A 21,133-nucleotide genomic window follows, 5' to 3' on the forward strand; every position below is an offset into this window, starting at 1 on the left:
AATGTTGAATAAAATCCAACATCCATTTGTGATAAAACTTCTCAGCAAACTAGAAACAGAAGGAAAATTCCTTAACCTAATAAAGGGCATATATGACAAACCTACAGCTCTGGCCAGTATAATCCAGTAAGAGGAAGAAATAAAGACATCCAGATTTGAACAGAAGAAGAAAAATGATCTCTATGTGCAGATGACATGATCTGATGGACTCTACAAAAGAGCTACCAGAACTAATAAGCTAGTTTAGCAAGTTTGCAGGATATATGATCAATATATAAAAATCAGTTTTACTTCAATATACTCACAACCAACAATCATAAATTGGAATTTAAAAACCAATACTGGCCGAGTGCGGTGGCTCACACCTGTAATCCCAGCACTTTGGAAGGCTGAGGCAGGCGGATCACCTGAGGTTGAGAGTTCGAGACCAGCCTGACCAACATGGAGAAACCCTGTCTCTATTAAAAATACAAAATTAGCCGGGCGTGGTGGCACATGCCTGTAATCCCAGCTGCTCGGGAGGCTGAGGCAGGAGAATCGCTTGAACCCGGGAGGCGGAGGTTGCAGTGAGCTGAGATCGCACCATTGCACTCCAGCCTGGGCAACAAGAGCAAAACTCCATCTCAAAACAAACAAAAAACAACAAAAAAAACCCAATACTATTTAAAAGAGCTTCGAAAAATGGAATATTTAGCAATAAATGTGACAAAGTATTTGCAAATTGTGCACTAGAAGCTACAAATATTGCTGAGGGAAATTAAAGATCTAAATAAATCTTGAGATATACTGTGTTGAGTCAGAAGACTCAATAATGTGAAGATCCCCAACCATTCCCAATTTATTAATCCATAGATTCAACACAATCCCAGTGAAAATCCCAGTAGCCTTTTTTTTTTTTAAAAAAAGAAAGCAATCGACTAATTCTAAAATTCATATAAAAATGCAAAGGACCTAGAATAAGCAAAACAACATTGAAAACGCAGAACGAACTTAGAGAAGTAACACTCTACCTTATATCAAGAGGTATTATAAAGCTCTGCTCATTAAATGGTGTGGTATTGGTGTAAAGATAAATAAATAGGTCAATAAAACCGCATAGAGTCCAGAAATAGATCCATACATGTGTGGACAACAGACTTACTGTGTTTTTGCTTTGTAAATAACTGTTTATTTTATAATAGGTTTATAGAAAAGTTGTAGAGATAGTACAGAGAGTTCTAGATACCTCAAACCCAGTTTCCCCTATTCACATCTTACATTGGTATGGTACACTTGTCACAATTAATGAGCCAATGTTGATGCATTATTATTACTATTATTTTGAGATGGAGTTCTGCTCTTTTTGCCCAGGCTGGAGTGCAGTGGCGTGATCTTGGCTCACTGCAACCTCTGCCTCCTGAATTCAAGTGATTCTCCTGCCTCAGCCTCCCAAGTAGCTGGGATTACGGGTGCCTGCCACCACGCCCGGCTAATTTTTTTTGTATTTTTAGTAGAGACACACCACGCCTGGCTAATTTTTGTATTTTTGGTAGAGACGGGGTTTCACCGTGTTGCCCAGGCTGGTCTTAAACTCCTGACCTCAGGCGATCTGCCTGCCTTGGCCTCCCAAAATGCTGGGATTATAGGCGTGAGCCACCGTGCCTGGCCTTGATGCATTATTATTAACTAATGCAGGGGTCCCCAATCCCTGGACTGCGGACAGGTACTAGTCAGTGGCCTGTTAGGAACTGGTCCGCACAGCAGGAGGTGAGCGGCAGGTGAGCTCGCATTACAGCCTGAGTTCCCCCTCCTGTGGGATCAGTGGCAGCATTAGACTCTCACAGGAGCGCGAACCCTATTGTGAACTGCACATGTGAGGGATCTGGGTTGCAAGCTCCTTGTGAGAATCTAATGCCTGGTGATCTGAGGTGGAACAGTTTCGTCCCGAAACCATCCCCCAACCCCAGTCTGTGAAAAAATTGTCTTCCACCAAACCGGTGCCAAAAAGGTTGGCAACTGCTGAACAAATGCATACTTTATGGAAATTTCCTTAGTTTCTGCTTCGTGTTATTTCTGTGTTCTAGGATCCCATCTAGGATACGGCATTACCTACATTTAGTCATCTCGTCTCCTTGGGCTCCTCTTGATTGTGGCAGTTCCTTGTTTTTCATGACCTTGGCAGTTTCGAGATACACTGGTCAGGTGTTTTGTAGAATCTCCCTTGACTGGGAGATTCTTGACTGATGTTTTTCTCTTGATTAGATTGGGGTTTTGTGTTTGGGGGAGGAAGACCACAGAGGTTAAGTGCCATTCTGGTGGCATTTTAGGATGCAAAAATTGTCAGCTCGTTCTATGAGGCCAGCATTATTCCGCTTGAATAAATTATATCAAGGACACCTACTATCAATATGACTTATCACTGGTGATGGTATCAATGTTTCTAGAGTCAACACTTATAAGTCTGTTTGGTGACCTGTGTCACATTCCAGCACCCAGAGAGACTGAGGTCTCTCAACCCAAGCAGAAAGGAACCCAAGCATCGAACCAGACACACCCACTGTATGTACCTATTATGTGTTGGCTGCTGTATTTGGCCGTTTACATGAATGATCTCATTTTATCCCATAAGAGAGATGCCATTATCCTCTTTGTTCTACCCATGAGGAAAATGAAGATCAGAAAGGTTAAGTACCTTGCCCGAGGTTGACCACCATAGCCTAATCTTATTATGGGCCACCATCTCTCTCAGTGCCCATCAGAAGGGCCAGTAGCTGAGGCGGGGCAGGCAGGTGTTAGTCGGACCCGCTCGGTGGTCAGCAGTGGCGGTGGTGGGGCTGGAGTAAGGAGCCTCTGGGCTCAGGTCACTGAATGGGGCTGTCAAAAGCAATGCTAGATCCTCTTAGGTAAGAAAAGCAGGTCTCAAGGCCAAGGTCTAGCTAGAGGAAGGATACACAGTGAGAGCAGGATGAAAAGTCAAGCCCACTTGACCCACCGTCAGCTCAGCACTCCAAGCTGCCCCTGCCTGAAAGCTGTTCCTGGGCAGGAAGAGCCTGGAGGCTTGAGCATTGGGAACAGAGGAGGCCTGCAGATCAGAAGCCGGGCAGAGTCTCATGCCCAGGCACGTTCTCCATCTCAGCTGGCCCCGCAAGCTGTCTTAAGCCGATTAGATGCTTTTTTTCTACTCTCTGTTTCTCTCTCAAAATAACTTTACTGAGGGATATTTTGGATCCTATAATTCACCCTTTTCAAGTGTACAATTCAATAATGTTTTAGTAAATTTTCTAAGTTATGAAACCATCACCATAAATCAGTTTGAGAACACTTTCATCAGATCAATAGAATCCCTCATACACACTTCTAGTTAACCCTCCTACTGCTCTCACCCTGCCCCACCCCATCCACTCTGCAAGCAACCACGAACCTACTTTCTGCCTATAGATTTGTCTTTTCTGGACAACTCACATAAATGGAATCATACAATATGTGGTCTCTTGTGTCTGGCTTTTTTCACCGAGCATGACGTTTTTGAAGTTCATCTGTATCATAGCACGTATTCATAGTTCATTCCTTTTTATTGCTGACTAGTATAGCACTGTATGGATAAAGCACATTTTGTTTATTCACTTATCAGTTGATGAACATTATATTTGCTCTGTCACCCAGGCTGGAGTGCAGTGGCACGATCTCTGCTCACTGCAACCTCCACCACCCGGGTTCAAATGATTCTCCTGCCTCAGCCTCCCAAGAAGCTGGGATTACAGGCATGTGCCACCACGCCCGGCTAATTTTTTTTGTATTTTTAGTAGAGACGGGGTTTCACCCTGTTGGCCAGGCTGGTCTTGAACTCCTAACCTCAAGTGATCCGCTTGCCTCGAACTCTCAAAGTGCTGGGATTACAGGCGTGAGCCACCGCGCCCGGCCTGTTTCCACTTTTTGACTGTTATGAAAACTGCCACAAAGAACATTCAAGTGCAAGTATGTGTATGGGCATACGTTTTCATTCTCTTGTCCGACCCTCTCTCTTTAGCTTCCATTTCTTTTTTATTGGGTTTCTTCTACACTTTCTACTTTTAAGATTAACCTTCCTTTCTTCAGCTTCCTCACTGGCTTCCTGTTGTCTTCAGCATTAAACTCAAACCCCTTAGTGTGGTCAGAGAAGGTGCCTTCCTCGCCATTCAATCTCATCTCTTGCCACTCTCTTTTTGAAGTGAAGAGGTCTATCACTTACAGAATGGAGACACATTGAGATACAAATCTAGAAAACATTTCTCAGATGTTCTAATGTTACTTATTGCCAGTCCCCCATATACATAATCTGCACTAATGATAAAATATTCTTGATTTGATATAGTAACTAAATGACCACTTTGGTTTTTGTTTGTTTGTTTTTGTTTTTGAGATGGAGTCTCATTCTTGTTGCTCAGGCTGGAGTGTAGTGTCGCAATCTTGGCTTACTGCAACCTCCACCTCCCAGGTTCCAGCGATTCTCCTGCCTCAGCCTCCCAAGCAGTTGAGATTACAGGCACCCACCACCACGCCTGGCTAATTTTTGTATTTTTAGTAGAGACATGGTTTCACCATGTTGGCCAGGCTGGTCTCAAACTCCTGACCTCAGGTGATCTGACCTCAGCCTCCCAAAGTGCTGGGATTACAGGAGTGAGCCACTGCACCTGGCCAGCCTTTTCTCATTTTTCTAATGGCTGGTTGTATTTTTCTTATTGATTTCTAACAACTTTAAAAACGCTTCTTGGCCGGGCGCGGTGGCTCAGGCCTGTAATCCCAGCACTTTGGGAGGCCGAGACGGGCAGATCACGAGGTCAGGAGATCGAGACCATCCTGGCTAACACAGTGAAACCCCGTCTCTACTAAAAAATACAAAAAACTAGCCGGGCGAGGTGGCGGGCGCCTGTAGTCCCAGCTACTCGGGAGGCTGAGGCAGGAGAATAGCGTAAACCTGGGAGGCGGAGCTTGCAGTGAGCTGAGATCCGGCCACTGCACTCCAGCCTGGGCGACAGAGCGAGACTCCGTCTCCAAAAAAAAAAAAAAAAAAAAAAACGCTTCTTGATACCAATACTTTGTTCTTTATTTGTGAAGCAGATGTCGTCTTCTAGTCTGTGACTTGATTTTTCACTTTCTTTCTGGCATCCATTTTCAAGCAGAAGTTTTAAATTGTTATTTGTCCCGTTTGTCAGTCTTTCTCTTTATAATTTGTGCTTTTTGTGTCTTGTCCACAAACAAATCCTTTTCACTCCTGGAAATATCAGAAAGATACAGTTGATCCTCATTATTCATAGATTTTGTATTTGCAAATTTGCCTACTTGCCAAAATCAGTATCTTCAGTGACCACATGCAAAGGTAGTGAAAAAATCTGAGTCACTCACATTCCCAGATGAGGTGGAACAAGGTGACACTCTGCCTTCTTGTCTCAGCTGTAAACAAGTGTCCTTCTTGAGGCATATTTAGTGCCACATTTTTCACATTTTTGTGCTTTTTGTGGGTGACTTTGCTGTTTAAAATGGCCCCCAAGCATAGACGGAAGTGTTGCCTGACACTCCCAAGCGCAAGGAAGCTGTGATGTGCCTTACAGAGAAAACGCGTGGTAGAGAAGCTTCCTTCAAGCATGAGGGATGGCCCTGTTGGCCAGGAGTTTAGTGTTCAGGAATCAGCAATACAATTAAATGAGATGCCTTTCAACAGAAACACACACAAAACAAGGTTCTGGATTGATAGGTTGATGAAAATGTCGTGACCAGAGGTTCACAGGAACCCTACCCTGTATTTCCCTTAAGAGCAATGGTTCAGTATTTGCTAATTCAGTGTTTACAGTGGGTTTATAGAACACAGCTGTTGTGAATAATGAGAATCAACTGTAATCTCCAAAGGTTTTTTTAAAAATTTTGCTTTTCAAGAGCATTTAGCTCATTCATCCGCTAGAAATTATTTTAAGGTATGATGTGGGAGCACAGTTTATTGAACAGTTCATTCTTTCCCACTCATTTGAAAGGCCCCCTCTGCCATACAGTAAGCTCCCATATCCACATGGGTCTGTTTTTAGGCCTTGTGATCCATTGGTCTCTTTGACTATCTTCTTGCTAATATTAAGGGAGGAAACCACCTCTCATATTGTCTTATGCCCAGTTTCTGCCTCCAAAGAAAGAAAAAGTAAAAACTAAAAGGCAGAAATGAAATCCACAAGCACACAGCCCAGCACCACGCCCTGGGCCTGGTAGTTAAAGATTGACCCCTGACCTAATCAATTATGTTATCTATAGATTACAGATATTGTATAGAAAAGCACTGTGAAAATCCCTATCCTATTTTCTTCCGATCTAATTGCTGGTACATGCAGCCCTCAGTCACATATCCCCTGCTTGCTCAATCGATCACAACCCTCTCACACACACCCTTCTAGAGTTGTGAGCCCTTAAAAGGGACAGGAATTGCTCACTCAGGGAGGTCGGCTCTTGAGACAGGAGTCTTGCCGATGCCCCTGGCCGAATAAACCCCTTCCTTCTTTAACTCCGTGTCTGATAATGGTCTTTTTTTTGTTTTTTAGATGGGGTCTCACTCTGTCATCCAGGCTGGAGTGCAGTGGCATGATCATGGCTCATTGCAGCTTCGGCCCCTCTAGGCTCAAGCAGTCCTCCCACCTCAGCCTCTCAAGTAGCTAGGACTATAGGCACACGCCACCACACCCGGCTAACTTTTTTATTATTTGTAGAGACAAGATCTCACAATGTTGCCCAGGCTGGCCTTAAACTCCTGGGCTCAAGTGATCTTCCTGCCTCAGCCTCCCAAAGTGCTGGGATTACAGGCATGAGCCACCGTGCCTGTCTATAATAGTCTTGATATCTGGTAGTATGAGCCCCACCCCCATTACCTTTATTCTTTAACATTTTTTTTTTTTTGCCCTTTAGACCTTTGTATAGATTTTAGCATCAGTTTGTGAATTCTGTAAAATCATTTGTTGGATTTTGATGGGAACTGCATTAAATTTATAGGCTAATCTGGAGAAAGTTGCCATCTTTGCTATATTGAATCTTCCTATCCGTGAAATGGTACATTTTTTCAATCATTTTAGTCTTCTTTAATGTCTTTCAGTGAAGCATTTATTATCATCCCTATAATCTTGTTTAAAAAAACATACTCAGGCCGGGCGCGGTGGCTCAAGCCTGTAATCCCAGCACTTTGGGAGGCCGAGACGGGCGGATCACGAGGTCGGGAGATCGAGACCATCCTGGCTAACACGGTGAAACCCCGTCTCTACTAAAAAAATACAAAAAACTAGCCGGGCGAGGTGGCGGGCGCCTGTAGTCCCAGCTACTCGGGAGGCTGAGGCAGGAGAATGGCGTGAACCCGGGAGGCGGAGCTTGCAGTGAGCTGAGATCCGGCCACTGCACTCCAGCCTGGGCGACAGAGCGAGACTCTGTCTCAAAAAAAAAAAATAATAAAAAAAAATAAAAATAAAAATAAAAAATAAAAAACATACTCCCTGATACATTATGGGGTCACTGTTCTATTTGATGTTTCTTCAATTCTTCTTGTCCTTTTTCCATAGAGTTCAGTTCTATTAGGATTTGATCGTGTCTTTTCTAGTCTTCAGTTACTTTATATGTATTTTTAAAATAATCTCTTTCTGGTTATCTGTGTGCATTTGGAGCTTGTGGAGGTATAATTGTATGTGTGTACTGTGTGCAGACTGTTGATTGAGTTGGATTAGTCACCAATGGGCTTTGTAATATTTTACTGTGAACTCATCATTAGCAGGATTTTTGTGTGTGTGTGTGAACATTCCATGATATTTGGGATGTGGTAGGAGCTTCAATTCAAAGAAGTTTTTTGTTTGCTTCTTCCTTGTGCCCCAGGAGTATCACTGCTTGATGAATAATTCTCACGGTACTTCTTAGTCTGGAGTTTCTGAACTATGTGGGCAGAGTAAAAGCAATGTGAATTGTGGTCTTGTGGTTTTGACTTCTCAGAGAGCTTTTATTATTTTCCCACCAAAAGCCCTGTGTCCTGTGGTCCCTCTTGTTTTTAAATCCTTTCATTTATAGAATAGTTATTTGAGGGTCTCGGCTGTAGGCAAAGCTCTCTGGGCAATTCCCTAGCTCCCAGAGCCCCAAAGTCTCATTTCCTGCCCCTGTGTGGGCATTCATTCTCAAACCCCAGGCTCTGCAGACAATTGCCCCCCATTAACTCAGGCACTTACCCTTCTGCTTTTTCATTTCCTTCTTTGTTTCCGGCACCTGGGGATTTGATTTTATTATTTGTGGGCCTAGCTCTACATTTAAAATAAATATGTTACATTTTACCTAGTATTTCTAAGTGATTATAGTAAAAGAATTTTCAGGTTGTCTGAGTCTACCATATTGCTAGCAGTTGATAAGTAGACTTTTTGTATTCTTTGCTGTTTGTTAATAATCTTTAGGCTTCACATTTTTTCCCAGACAATGACCAAATGTTCATAATATGCCATGTGCTTGAGTTATGCAACATAAATCATTTCCCGGGTCTCAATTTTTAAATCTTGGTAGGACTTATTTCTAAATTTCTGTATCTTTTTTACATAGATGGGATCATATATGTATTTTTTGAGGTGGGGTCTGGCTATGTTGCCCAGGCTGGCCTTGAACTCCTGGACTCAAACGATCATCCTGCCTTAGCCTCCCAAATAGCTGGGATTACAGGTACGTGCCACCATACCTGGCCTATACTTTGCTGTTGTTGTTGTCATTTTTAAACAAGGGCATATTATTTTCCTTTATCCTTTTCCTCTCCCAACATCAGCATGGCCCTCATCCTGCCTTCTCCCTCACCGAGGGAAGCCATTTTTAACCTGCTATATGGCCTTGTGTGTGTGTGTGTGTGTGTGTGTATATATATATATATATTTGTTTTCTATTTCACTTGTTTCACCTTTTGCCATTGAGAACTCAAAATCCATACCCCCACTGACCAACTGAGTGGAACCCCTCTTGGCCAAGGGCACCCCAGAAAGACCTTAATAGACCTTTATATATGTCATGCGCGTCCGTGTGAAGAGACCACCAAACAGGCTTTGTGTGAGCAATAAAGCTTTTTATTCACCTGGGTGCAGGCAGGCTGAGTCCGAAAACAGAGCAGCGAAGGGAGATAAGGGTGGGGCCGTTTTATAGGATTTGGGTAGGTAAAGGAAAATTACAGTCAAAGGGGGGTTGTTCTCTGGCGGGCAGGAGTGGGGGTCACAAGGTGCTCAGTGGGGGAGCTTTTTGAGCCAGGATGAGCCAGGAAAAGGAATTTCACAAGATAATATCATCGCTTAAGGCAAGCACCGGCCATTTTCACTTCTTTTGTGGTGGAATGTCATAGGTTAAGGCGGGGCAGGGCATTTGCACTTCTTTTGTGATTCTTCAGTTACTTCAGGCCATCTGGGCATATACGTGCAAGTCACAGGGGATGCGATGGCTTGGCTTGGGCTCAGAGGCCTGACGAGGTGTATATATATATATATATAGAGAGAGAGAGAGAGAGAGAGAGAGCGAGCGAGCAATGGCTTGATCTCAGTTTACTGCAACCTCTGCCTCCTGGGTTCAAGCAACTCTCCTGCCTCAGTCTCCCAAATAGCTGCGATTACAGGCGCCTACTACCATCTCTAGCTAATTTTTGCATTTTTAGTAGAGATGGGGTTTTGCCATGTTGACCAGGCTGCTCTCCAACTCCTGACCTTGGGTGATCCACCTGCCTTGGCCTCTCATGGACTCCTTACAGGCGTGAGCCACTGCGCCTTGCCAGCCTTCCATATTTTTATCCGTCTGCATATAACTCTATAGAGACTTACATATATCCTCAATATACATGTATTTACACCCCCAGGAATACATAATCAGGGTGGTTTTATTGTTGTATGCTGTATGAAAATGCGATTATATTATACATGATTTTCTACATTCTGCTTTTCTTAACCAACAATCAATACCTAGCTGAAATCCCTGCAAGTTATTACAATTGTTAAGTCCGGTGTTTCTGAATACACGAATCGTGAATGTACTGCTTGATGAGTTTCCACAGTGAATACACCCACGTAACCAGCACCCAGATCAAGACACAAAATATTACCAGTGCCCGAGAACTGCTACCTCTCCCAACATGCCTCCTCCCGTTGACCTTCCACCTCCCCAAGGGTATCCATCCTCCTGACTTGTAACAGCATCAATTTCTTTAGTCTGTTTTGTGCCTTATGTAAAAGAAACATTCAGTACATACTTTTTTGCACATTATATTCTTGACATTTATAATGTTGTTGCATGTAGTTGTGGCTTGTTCATTCTGGTTGCGGTATACTATCCCATTGTGTGACTATACCAGAACTTATTGATCTATTCTCCTTCTAATAGGCATTGGGGTTATTATGGCTAGTGCTACCATGAACATTTTTGGTCATTAATTGGTTCTTTTTAATGATTGTATAGTATTCCTTGCAATGGAGGACCACCCTTTATTCAGACATCCTGCTTTTATTAGGTGTTTACTTTGTTTTCTGTTCTTGACCACTAAAGCAAAGCTGCAATAAATATTGTATGTATATCCCTATGTAGAGATACTAATCTATCTCTACTAATGGAACAATGTATTAGTCCATTTTCACACTGCTGGTAAAGACATACCCGAGACTGGGTAATTTATAAGGAAAAAGAGGTTTAATGGACTCACAGTTCCATGTGACTGGTGAGGCCTCACAATCATGGCAGAAGGCAAAAGGCACATCTCACATGGTGGCAGACAAGAGAAGATAACTTGGGCAGGGAGACTCCCCTTTATCAAACCATCAGATCTCGTGAGACTTGTTCACTACCACAAGAACAGCATGGAAAGACCCGCCCCCATGATTCAATTCCTCCCACAACATGTGGGAATTGTGGGAGCTATAATTCAAGTTGAGATTTGGGTGGGGACACAGCCAAACCATATCAGACAGATTGCAGGAAGTCAAATTGCTGGTTAGTATAGTAATTGCCTTTTAAAAGTAAATGCTGTTGCTTGTTTTTAAAACAAAACAAAACAAAACAAAACAAACAAAAAAAAACCCTGTGACAATGCCATTGCTGTCAGCAATGCCTGAAAATTCCCCTTTCCCTCCTCTCTGCCAGCATTGGATGTTAGAGTTCTTTCTGTGTTTTGTGAATCTCATGAGGATAAAATGATATCTCATTAGCATAATATATTCCCTGACCACTAGACAATTTAAGCAGCTTTTCATGTGTTTGGACTTGTTCTTCACATTTTTTGCTCATTTTTTTTTCTTTTGGTCTATACATCTTTTTCTCATCAATTTGTAAGATATTTTTGTATGCTGTAGAAATTAACCCTTTAGGCCAGGCACAGCAGCTCATGCCTGTAATCCCAGCGCTTTGGGAGGCCGAGGTGGGTGGGTCACGAGGTCAGGAGATCAAGACCATTCTGGCCAACATGGTGAAACCCCATCTCAACTAAAAATACAAAAATTAGCTGGGCATGGTGGCGTGTGCCTGTTATCCCAGTTACTCAGGAGGCTGAGGCAAGAGAATTGCTTGAACCCGGGATGTGGAGATTGTAGTAAGCCAAGATTGTACCACTGCAGTCCAGCCTGGGTGACAGAGCGAGATTCCATCTCAAAAAAAAATAGAAAAAAAAAGAAATTAACCCTTTATTACATTATACATTTTTGTCCACATCTATTGTTTGTCTGTTGACTTTGTTCATGTTACCTTTTGCCATTGAGAACTCAAAATCCATGCCCCCACTAACCAACTGTGTGGAACCCCTCTTGGCTAAGGGCACCCCAGAAAGACCTTAAAAACTGTGTTCCCCGCCATGAGAGATGGGAGGTTGGAAACATCTTGTTATACCATCTCCCTTTGCAGTTTAGGCACAACAGTGAACCAGAATTAATGCTGAAATAGAGATCATAAGATTGATGGAAGGGACTCTCTGTGGCTATAAGATACCAAATTATAAACAAGACCTAAAGCCATGCCGGGCAAGTGTTAAGTCACACGCTCCTACACTTAAAGAATCAACTATGGGCCGGGGCGGTGGCTCACACCTGTAATCCCAGCACTTTGGAAGGCCGAGGCAGGAGGATCACCTGAGGTTGGGAGTTTGAGACCAGCCTGACCAACATGGAGAAACCCCGTGTCTACTAAAAATACAAAAAAATTTGCTGGGCGTGGTGGCCCGCGCCTGTAATCCCAGCTACTGGGAGGCTGAGGCAGGAGAATCACTTGAACCCTGGAGGCGGAGGTTGCAGTGAACCGAGATCGAGCCATTGCACTCCAGCCTGAGCAACAAGAGCGAAACTCCATCTAAAAAAAAAAAAAAAAAAAAAGAATCAACTATGTTCTAATTGCCACAAGGATTTTTCTTTTCCTTTTTATTCTAGCAACTAAACAAGCGGGGTTTTGAGATAAGCAATGTTGATGCAATTGTAGCTCACCCACCACCAAACACTAAGTGACCCCCCAACCCTCTGTTCTACCAGCCATCACTACAGCTTTGATAGGACCTAATTGTTATCCATTTAAATGTTAAGTCTCCACCCCAAAGTGAACATGGGATGTAACCCGTTCAGCATAAATCTTTGTTCTCCATTCCCTCGAAGTGTCTGCTGGAGGTTACACTTCCCAGCCTGTAGGATAGCCAGCCTGCAGGCTATATAACCCTCTATAAGAAATAAAGTCTCCTTTCCTGTCTAGGCATGGATGTTCATGCCTATAATCCCAGCACTTTGGAAGGCCAAGGCGGGTGGATCACCTGAGGTCAGGAGTTCGAGACCAGTCTGGCCAACATGGTGAAACCCTGTCTCTACTAAAAATACAAAAATTAGCTGGGCATGGTAGCACATGCCTATAATCCCAGCTACCCGGGAGGCTGAGACAGAAGAATTGTTTGAACCCAGGAGGTGGAGGTTGCAGTGAGCCGAGATCACACAAGGAAAGGAGAGGAGAAAGGGAAGGAGAGGAGAAAGGGAAGGAGAAAGGGAAGGAGAAAGGGAAGGAAAAAGGGAAGGAAAAAGGGAAGGGAAGGAATACAGACAGACATGAGGCCACGCAAACTTTTTCCAGACAAGGTTGATTAAGACATGCCCAGAAAGGTTGGGCATAAGGGAGACAGTGCAGAAGAAAAAACTCCTCCAGCTGCCTCTGAGGAGAGTGCACTGTGGTGTCTTAAGGAGGGCGATATATATAATTCATGTTTAGGGGAGTGTCTACACGTGCAGGGTGGAATTCAGGAAGCACAGGTGTAGTAAGGGGTTATGCTAACACATACATCACACGATCAGAAAATGGCAGATCAGCCCCTCCTTGGGCGGGAGGTGTAGTAAAGATCGGTCTGGTCTTGTGCACATGTGAGTGATAGGGTTAACTCTTTTGAGTGAGATTTATGTTGGGGTATTGCTTATTTTAGGTTTTCAAGGTCCCGCGATCAGCGGGTATGGAGCCTTAAGATTTACTGGGGGTTGCCGTTTATCTTAGTTTCTTCAAATAGCTTGCAAGGTCTGGTCAGTATGTATGGAAAAATACATTAGTGGGCGTGGGCCAAGTCCTGTCCCTAGGGCCTCATAGGTACTCCTTCAAAAAAGCCTATTTACTGTTGTAATGTATCTGGTATCCGGTCTCCTTACCAAATACTGTTATTCTAAAAGTTTTTTAATAGAATTGTTACAGTAGGTAGCTAGTCAGACATAAACAGGACAAGAGAGCACCCCTCCCCTTCCCCGACAACCACCACCAGGAATGTCAGATGTCAGGTGACCATCAGGTGATGGTCAGTCGGTTAACTGTCTCTCTAAAATAATAATTGGTCACAGTCAGCACCAGGGAAAAGCAGTTTCCCAATAGATAAAAACACCTGAAACTGATGATCAGCAGCTTCCCAATAAGAGCTCAGGAATTGGGCGAGTGGGCTGGAGCATGTGCATTAAGGGGCAAAATGGAGGAGTTTAAGTTAAAATGGAGGAGGTATATGACCTTCTGGGGGCATTCTATTGGTAAAGGGAAGAACGCCTCAGGTGAGCATGCGTATACCTCCAATAAACACGCTACGCATGCTCACCGCCCAATTGCTGGTAGGCCACCGCGCATGTGGGCAGCCCCTCTGAGGGAAGAATCAAGGGAAAAAGGATGCAAGATGCGAGAAGTAGGCCAGCATATACAACCCCAAGTCCAAGGTGAAATGAGGCACTGGACCGCCAAGATGCGCCCTTGGCATTCTTCCAAGTGTACGTTACTTTCTTTTCATTCCTGCCCTAAAGCTTTTATTATTATTATTATTGAGACAGGGTCTCACTCTGTCGCCCAGGTTGGAGTGCACTGGTGCAATCTCGGCTCATTGCAGCTTCTGCCTCCCGGGTTCAAGCAATCCTTGTGCCTCAACCTTCCGAGTAGCTGAGATTACAGGCACACACCACCACACCCAGCTAATTTTCGTATTTTTGTGGAGACAGAGTTTTGCCATGTTGCCCAAGCTGCTGCTCTCAAACTCCTGGACTCAAATGATCTGCCCACCTTGGCCTCCCAAAGTGCTGGGATTACAGGCGTCAGCCACTGCGCCCAGCTGGCTCCAAAGCGTTTTAATAAACTCACTCCTGCTCTGAAACTTGCCTCGGTCCCTTTTTCTGCCTTATGCCCCTCAGTTGAATTATTTCTTCTGAGGAGCCAAGAATTGAGATTGCTGCAGAACCATATGGATTCACTGCCAGTAACGGGGTCTCTTGGGTTTTCAAGGTAGACAATTATAGCATCAGCAAATGGAATTCATTTATATCTCTTCTTTTAGGGTTGCCAGCTTTAGCAAACAAAAATACAGAATGCCCAGCTAAATATGAATATCAGATAAATAAGGAATAATTTTTTAATATAAGTATGTCCCAAGTACTGTATGGCACATACTTATATTAAAAAGTGATTCATGATTCATTTGAAATTCAAATTTACCTGGGTGTTCTGTATTTTATCTAACAACCCTCCCTCTTTCTTTCCCAGTGAGGATGCCTGCTGCTTTATTTTCTTTTTATGTTGCATTTGCTGAAGCGTCTAAGACTGGTTCTCATTCTGGGCTACACATTAGCATCAGCCAGGAAGCTTTAAAAAAAAAAAACAAACAACCAAAAAAAACACTCCAATGGCAGGCCCTTAGGCTCAGAGATTTAATTGGTGTGTATATATACATATATTTAAAAGCTTCCCAGATGATTCTAATGTGCATCTGGGGTTGAGAACCACTGCCTTAAAACAATGTTAAATAATAATGTTAGTAAGCATCAAGAATCTTGTTCTTGATTTTAATGAAATATTTTCAGTGTTTTGACATTTAAAATAACACTTGTTGGTTTTTAGTAAATATCCTTAGTTTTGTTTACATAGTTTCATCTAGCCCTGTTTAAGTTTTGATTAGGAATGGTTGCTTTTAGCACCTATTAATATGATTATGTGGTTTTGAGAAAAGAAAAATAGAACAGTCTGGGCTATGTGAGGCCTGAGGCCCAGAAAGACATGAATTTGGGACTTTCATTCCTCCCTGCTCCCCCTCTCCCCATGCCTGGGGGCAATTGTTTAAAGTCATTTTGTTCCCAACCAGCTGTCTCACCCTTTGCCTTCTTGTTCCTAGAATTTGGGTTGGTTTGTTTTTTCTTTCTTTCTTTCTTTTTTTTTTTTTTTTTTGAGACAGAGTCTCGCTCTGTTGCCCAGGCTGGAGTGCAGTGGCGCATCTCAGCTCACTGCAAGCTCCGCCTCCCAGGTTCACGCCATTCTCCTGCCTCAGCCTCCCGAGTAGCTGGTACTACAGGCGCCTGCCACCACACCCGGCTAATTTTTTTTGTATTTTTAGTAGAGACGGGGTTTCACCATGTTAGCCAGGATGGTCTCGATCTCCTGACCTCGTGATCTGCCTGCCTCGGCCTCCCAAAGTTCTGGGATTACAGGCGTGAGCCACCACGCCTGGCCCTGGTTGGTTTTTTCGAGATAGGGTCTCTCTCTTTCACCCAGGCTGGAGTGCAGTGGCTTGATCTCAGCTCACTGCAGCCTCTACCGCTCAGGCTCAAGCGATCCTCCTGCCTCAGCCTCCCAAGTAGCTGGGACCACAAGCGCACACGACCATGCCCAGCTAATTTTTTAATTTTTTGTAGAGACAGGGGTCTCCCTATGTTGCCCAGGCTGATCTTGAACTCCTGGGCTCAAGCGATTCACCTGCCTTGGCTTCCCAAAGTGTTGGGATTACAGGCATGAGCCACTGCCTGGCCTGGAATTTATAATACAAAGAACAATGTATGTAGCCCGTCAGTAGTTTGTTATTTTAATGTAAATTCTTGGTAAACAACTCAGGAACTGCCTCTTCCTTTCCTTTAAAAATCCACTTGCAACTGCCACTAATCCAGAGTGTATATTCAGGGCAACTTGAATCTATTCTCTTGAGGACTAATCTCTAACCTTTTTTCCCTCTTGCCCAAATTCCTGTCTAAGGGACCTGGGAAGTTACGCCATAACATCACAAACCGTATAACATCACAAACCCTAACATCTCATCAGGTGAATTTTATTTAACTCTGTATAACGTGTTACTTTCCAACCTGACTGGCGTAGCACCACCCAACAGAGAAGAAAATGAAAATATTGCTAGTGAAGTGGCGGGAGCAGCAGCTACGGAGCTGCTGGAGGAGAACGAAACGTTGCTGCGTGGTTAGAAAAAATATTTGGGCCAGGCTTGGTGGTTCACGCCTGTAATCCCAGCACTTTGGGAGGCTGAGGCAGGTGGATCACAAGGTCAGGAGTTAAAGACCAGCCTGGCCGATGTGGTGAAACCCCATCTCTAATAAAAATACAAAAATTAGCGAGGTGTGGTGGGGGGCGCCTATAATCCCAGCTACTTGGGAGGCTGAGGCAGGAGAATCGCTTGAACCCAGGAGATGGAGGTTGCCATTGAGCTGAGATCACATCACTGCACTCCAGCCTGGGCAACAGAGTGAGACTCTGTCTCAAAAAAACAAATATAAAATAAAAATATATATATATTTGGAGATCATCCCATTCCACAGTATGAGGTGAACCCACGGACCACAGAGATTTTACATCACCTTTCAGAACGCAACAGGGCCCGGGACAGAGGTGTCTACCTGGTAATAGAGGACTTGAAGCAGAAAGCAAGTGAATACAAGTCAGAAGCCAAGTATCTCCAAGACCTTCTCACGGAGAGTGCGAATTTTTTCCCCTGCCAATCTCTCTAGCACTGGTTCCAGGTATCTGAATGCTTTGGTTGGCAGTGCGGTAGCCCTTGAAACAAAGGATGCCTCACTAACTAGTTTTATCCCTCCAGTGAATGATTTGACCTCTGATCTCTTTCATACCAAATCCAAAAGTGAAGAAATCAAGATTGAACGGGAAAAACTTGAAGAAAAATCTAACTGCAACTTTAGTGTTAGAAAAATGTCTACAAGAGGATCTCAAGAAAGCAGAGTTGCATCTGTCTACAGAAAGGGCCAAAGTTGATAATGTTGGAACCGAACTGTCGATTCCTTCCTGGGCAGGGGTCGCCGCGAAGGATCACCGACACGAGATTCACAGCAGAGAGTTATTTATTACTAGCGCGCTAGGGTCCCAAGCTCTAAGTTGGCCCTGGGACCCGGAGTGCTTGTTACAGGTTGTTTATATAGGCAAACACAAGTTCAAACACAGCTTAAGGCGCGAAATTCAAACAAAGCTTTAGGCGCGTGGTAATTGGGTCTAGCTATGGCCTGAGCAAGGTGTCTTGTTCTAATTGGTTAGAGCAGGACCTTATGAGGTTTTTTCTTGGAGTTGCTGATTCCGGGAACTTCGAGGCAGGGTGGGACCCCCGGAATTGGCAGGGTGGGACCCCATGAGGTTGTTTCCCGGAATTGGCAGGGTGGGACCCTATCAGGGTGGGACCCTATCGAGGCAGGGTGGGACCCTATCCAGAGCCACCTGGTGTTAATTTTTTTTTTTTTCTATATGAGGCCTAGTTTCTTAGTTTTATGAGGCCTAGTTTCAATAATCGTCATCAGAACATGGACTTTCTAAAACCAAAGTCAGAGGAATTCAGATTTGGAATCAAAGCAGCAGAGGAGCGACTTTCAACCAGAGGCGCAGATGCTTCTCTGTCTCACCAGTCCCTAGTAGCACTGTCAGAGAAACTGGCAAAATGAAAACAACAGACTATACCTTTGAAGAAAAAATTGGAGTCCTAGTTAGACTTCATGCCGAATCCATCTCTTGCTCAAGTGAAAATTGAAGCAGCAAAGCGAGAATTAGATAGCATCGAAGCTGAACTTACAAGAAGAGTAGACATGATAGAACTGTGACAAGAGCCAAATAAACAGCCTTTTCCCTAAGAAAGTAAATTGAATAGGACTTTACAGAGTTCTTTTTCCTCTTGGCATTTCTTAATAACAAAATTTTCTGTGTTCTTAGATTACAGGATGTCATGATTGATAGAATATGGTTTCTAACTGTGTATTGCATTTTTGTGCCCAAATACATCGTTTTCATTTAAAAAAATCAAAATATCTTACCCCAAAATATGTTTTTTTGCCATATTTTGAAATGGCCCTGCAAAGCCATCTTTGGGGGTGGAAATTTGCATCTGTAAAGAATCCCCATTAATATAACTAGATCTTCCCCTTCCAGGCCCTCCCAATCCCAAAGAGATAAACTGAGAGTCTGGCACCTTTTAAAGGTCTGAATAGGAAACATTTGCCATCTATTGTCTCTAAGGACATTCATCTGTGACACTTCCTATCAACCTTGGTCTCCACAATCCCTTATCTTAACCCAGAAACTCCTTTCTATTGATACCAGGTCTTTAGATAATAATTTTACTCTCAACCAATTGCCAATGAGAAAATATTTGAACCCACCTGTGACTTGAAAGCCCCCACTTAGAGTTGTCCCACCCTTCCAGATCCAACCAATGTATATCTCACATGTATTGACTGATGCATTATGTCTCCCAAAAACATATAAAACTAAGCTGTAACCCAACCACCTTGGGCACATGTTCTCAGGACCTCTTGAGACTGTGCCTCAGGCCATGGCCACTCATATTTGGCTCACAACAAACCTCTTTAAATATTTTATAGCGTTTCACTCTTTTTGTCTACAGTCCTGGGTTGCAGTCCTTATACTTGGCCCAAATAAACTCTACTCAGATGAATTTTGCCTCAGATGCTGGGCACAGTGGCTCACGCCTGTAATCCCAACACTTTGGGAGGCTGAGGCAGGAGGATCACTTGAGCCCAGGAGTTTGAGACCAACCTGGGCAATATAGTGAGACCCCATTTCCAAAACGAATAAAAGAAGTATTAAAAAATGTGCCTCAGCTTCTTACTGTTAGGATGGCAGTTTTCTCCTTTAGTTCATTGATGCAAAGAGTCATATTGCTAGGTTTCTTCATGTTGAAGAACTTTCTAATTCTGTTGTTCAATGCCAAAGTCTGTTTGCTAATATTTTATTTAGACTTTGCCTCTATATTTATACATGAAGTTGAAGCTGAGGATCTGTTATTATTGTCGGAATTACCATTGTCTGATTTTGGTATTTAAGTAAGGTTGGCTTTGTAAAATAAACTGGTGAACTTTGTATCTTTTTTTCCTACTTTCTGAAATAGTTTAAATTGTTGCTACTCAAAGTGTGGCCCATGAACCAACAATATCTGCCTCACCTAGGCTTGCTAGAAATGCAGAGTTTAGGGCCCTGTCCCAGCTCTATTGCATTTGAATCTGCATTTTAACAAGAGCCACAGGTTATCTGTGTACACATTCATTTTGAGAGAAGTGGGTACAAATACCATTAGACTCATTTGTCCACTAAGGGTTAGATAAAACTCAGCCATGGGCGATGTGGTCCTCGTTCCTGTTTCACGGTGGATTGCTACTGCCCTTCCCAGTCTCTTCTGTGATCATTGTTCTATTTCAGTCATTGATCTATTTTGGTAACTTCAATTTTGCAAAGAAATCAGCCATTTCCTCTAAATTTTTCAAATTTACTTGTTACTGCTTCTTAGGATTTTTAAAAATTTGCAGTTATGTCACCTTTCTGACTCCTCCTCTTGTGAACTTCTGCTTTCTTTCTCTTTTTCTTGATCTGGCTTATAAGAGATTTGTCTCTATCGTTAGTTTTTTTTTTTTTGAGACAGAGTTTTGCTCTTGTAGCCCAGGCTGGAGTGTAGTGGCGCGATCTCGGCTCACTACAACCTCCGCCTCCCAGGTTCAAGCAATTCTCCTGCCTCAGCCTGGCTCAGCCTCCCGAGTAGCTGGGACTACAGGCACGCCCAGCTGGGATTACCACGCCCAGCTAATGTTTTTGTGTTTTTAGTACAGATGGGGTTTCTCCATGTTGGTCAGGCTGGTCTCGAACTCCCGACCTCAAGTGATTGCCCGCCTCGGCCTCCCAAAGTGCTGGGATTACAGGTGTGAGCCACGGGGCCCAGCCTTATTAGTCTTTTCTAAGTGCCAGTTTTACATTTATTTATCCTTTGAGCTATTTGAGGGGAGGGTATTTGTTTTCTATTTCACTTGTTTCAGCTTTTATCTGTATACATTCTCTTCTGATTTCTGTTGTTTCATTATTTTTCTGTTTTTTTCCCTAATTTCTTATGATTGGTATAGGTTATTAATTTTTAGAAATTTTTTAAAATAATGAAGGCATTTAAGGCTATAAATTTTCCTTTAAGCCCTGCTTTCACTGTATGGTCAGTTTTAGTGTGAAGTGTTCTTTTCATTAGTTTCTAGACAGTAATTTCCCTTTTAATTTCCTCTTTATTCTTTTTTTTTTTTTTTTAAGACGGAGTCTCGCTCTGTCGCCCAGGCTGGAGTACAGTGGCGCCATCTTGGCTCACTGCAAGCTCCGCCTCCCATGTTCACGCCATTCTCCTGCCTCAGCCTCCTGAGTAGCTGGGACTACAGGCGCCTGCCACCACGCCTGGCTAATTTTTTGTATTTTTAGTAGAAATGGTGTTTCACCGTGTTAGCCAGGATGGTCTCGATCTCCTGACCTTGTGATCTGCCCGCCTTGGCCTCCCAAAGTGCTGGGATTATAGACGTGAGGCACCACGCCCGGCCTAATTTCCTCTTTATTCTAAGGAGTTTCCAGGAGTGTTTCTTATTTTCCACATTTAAAATATTTCAAA

At 43.4% G+C, this 21,133-nt stretch overlaps 1 pseudogene; it reads left to right on the top strand.

Moving 5' to 3' along the window:
* LOC694798 (HAUS augmin-like complex subunit 1) overlaps nt 1–18,308 on the top strand; it is a 28,185-nt pseudogene extending 9,877 nt beyond the window's left edge.
* The last annotated feature ends 2,825 nt before the right edge of the window (nt 18,309–21,133 follow it).

This window comes from Macaca mulatta, chromosome X (genome assembly GCF_049350105.2).
Source record: "Macaca mulatta isolate MMU2019108-1 chromosome X, T2T-MMU8v2.0, whole genome shotgun sequence".
NCBI lineage: Eukaryota > Metazoa > Chordata > Mammalia > Primates > Cercopithecidae > Macaca > Macaca mulatta.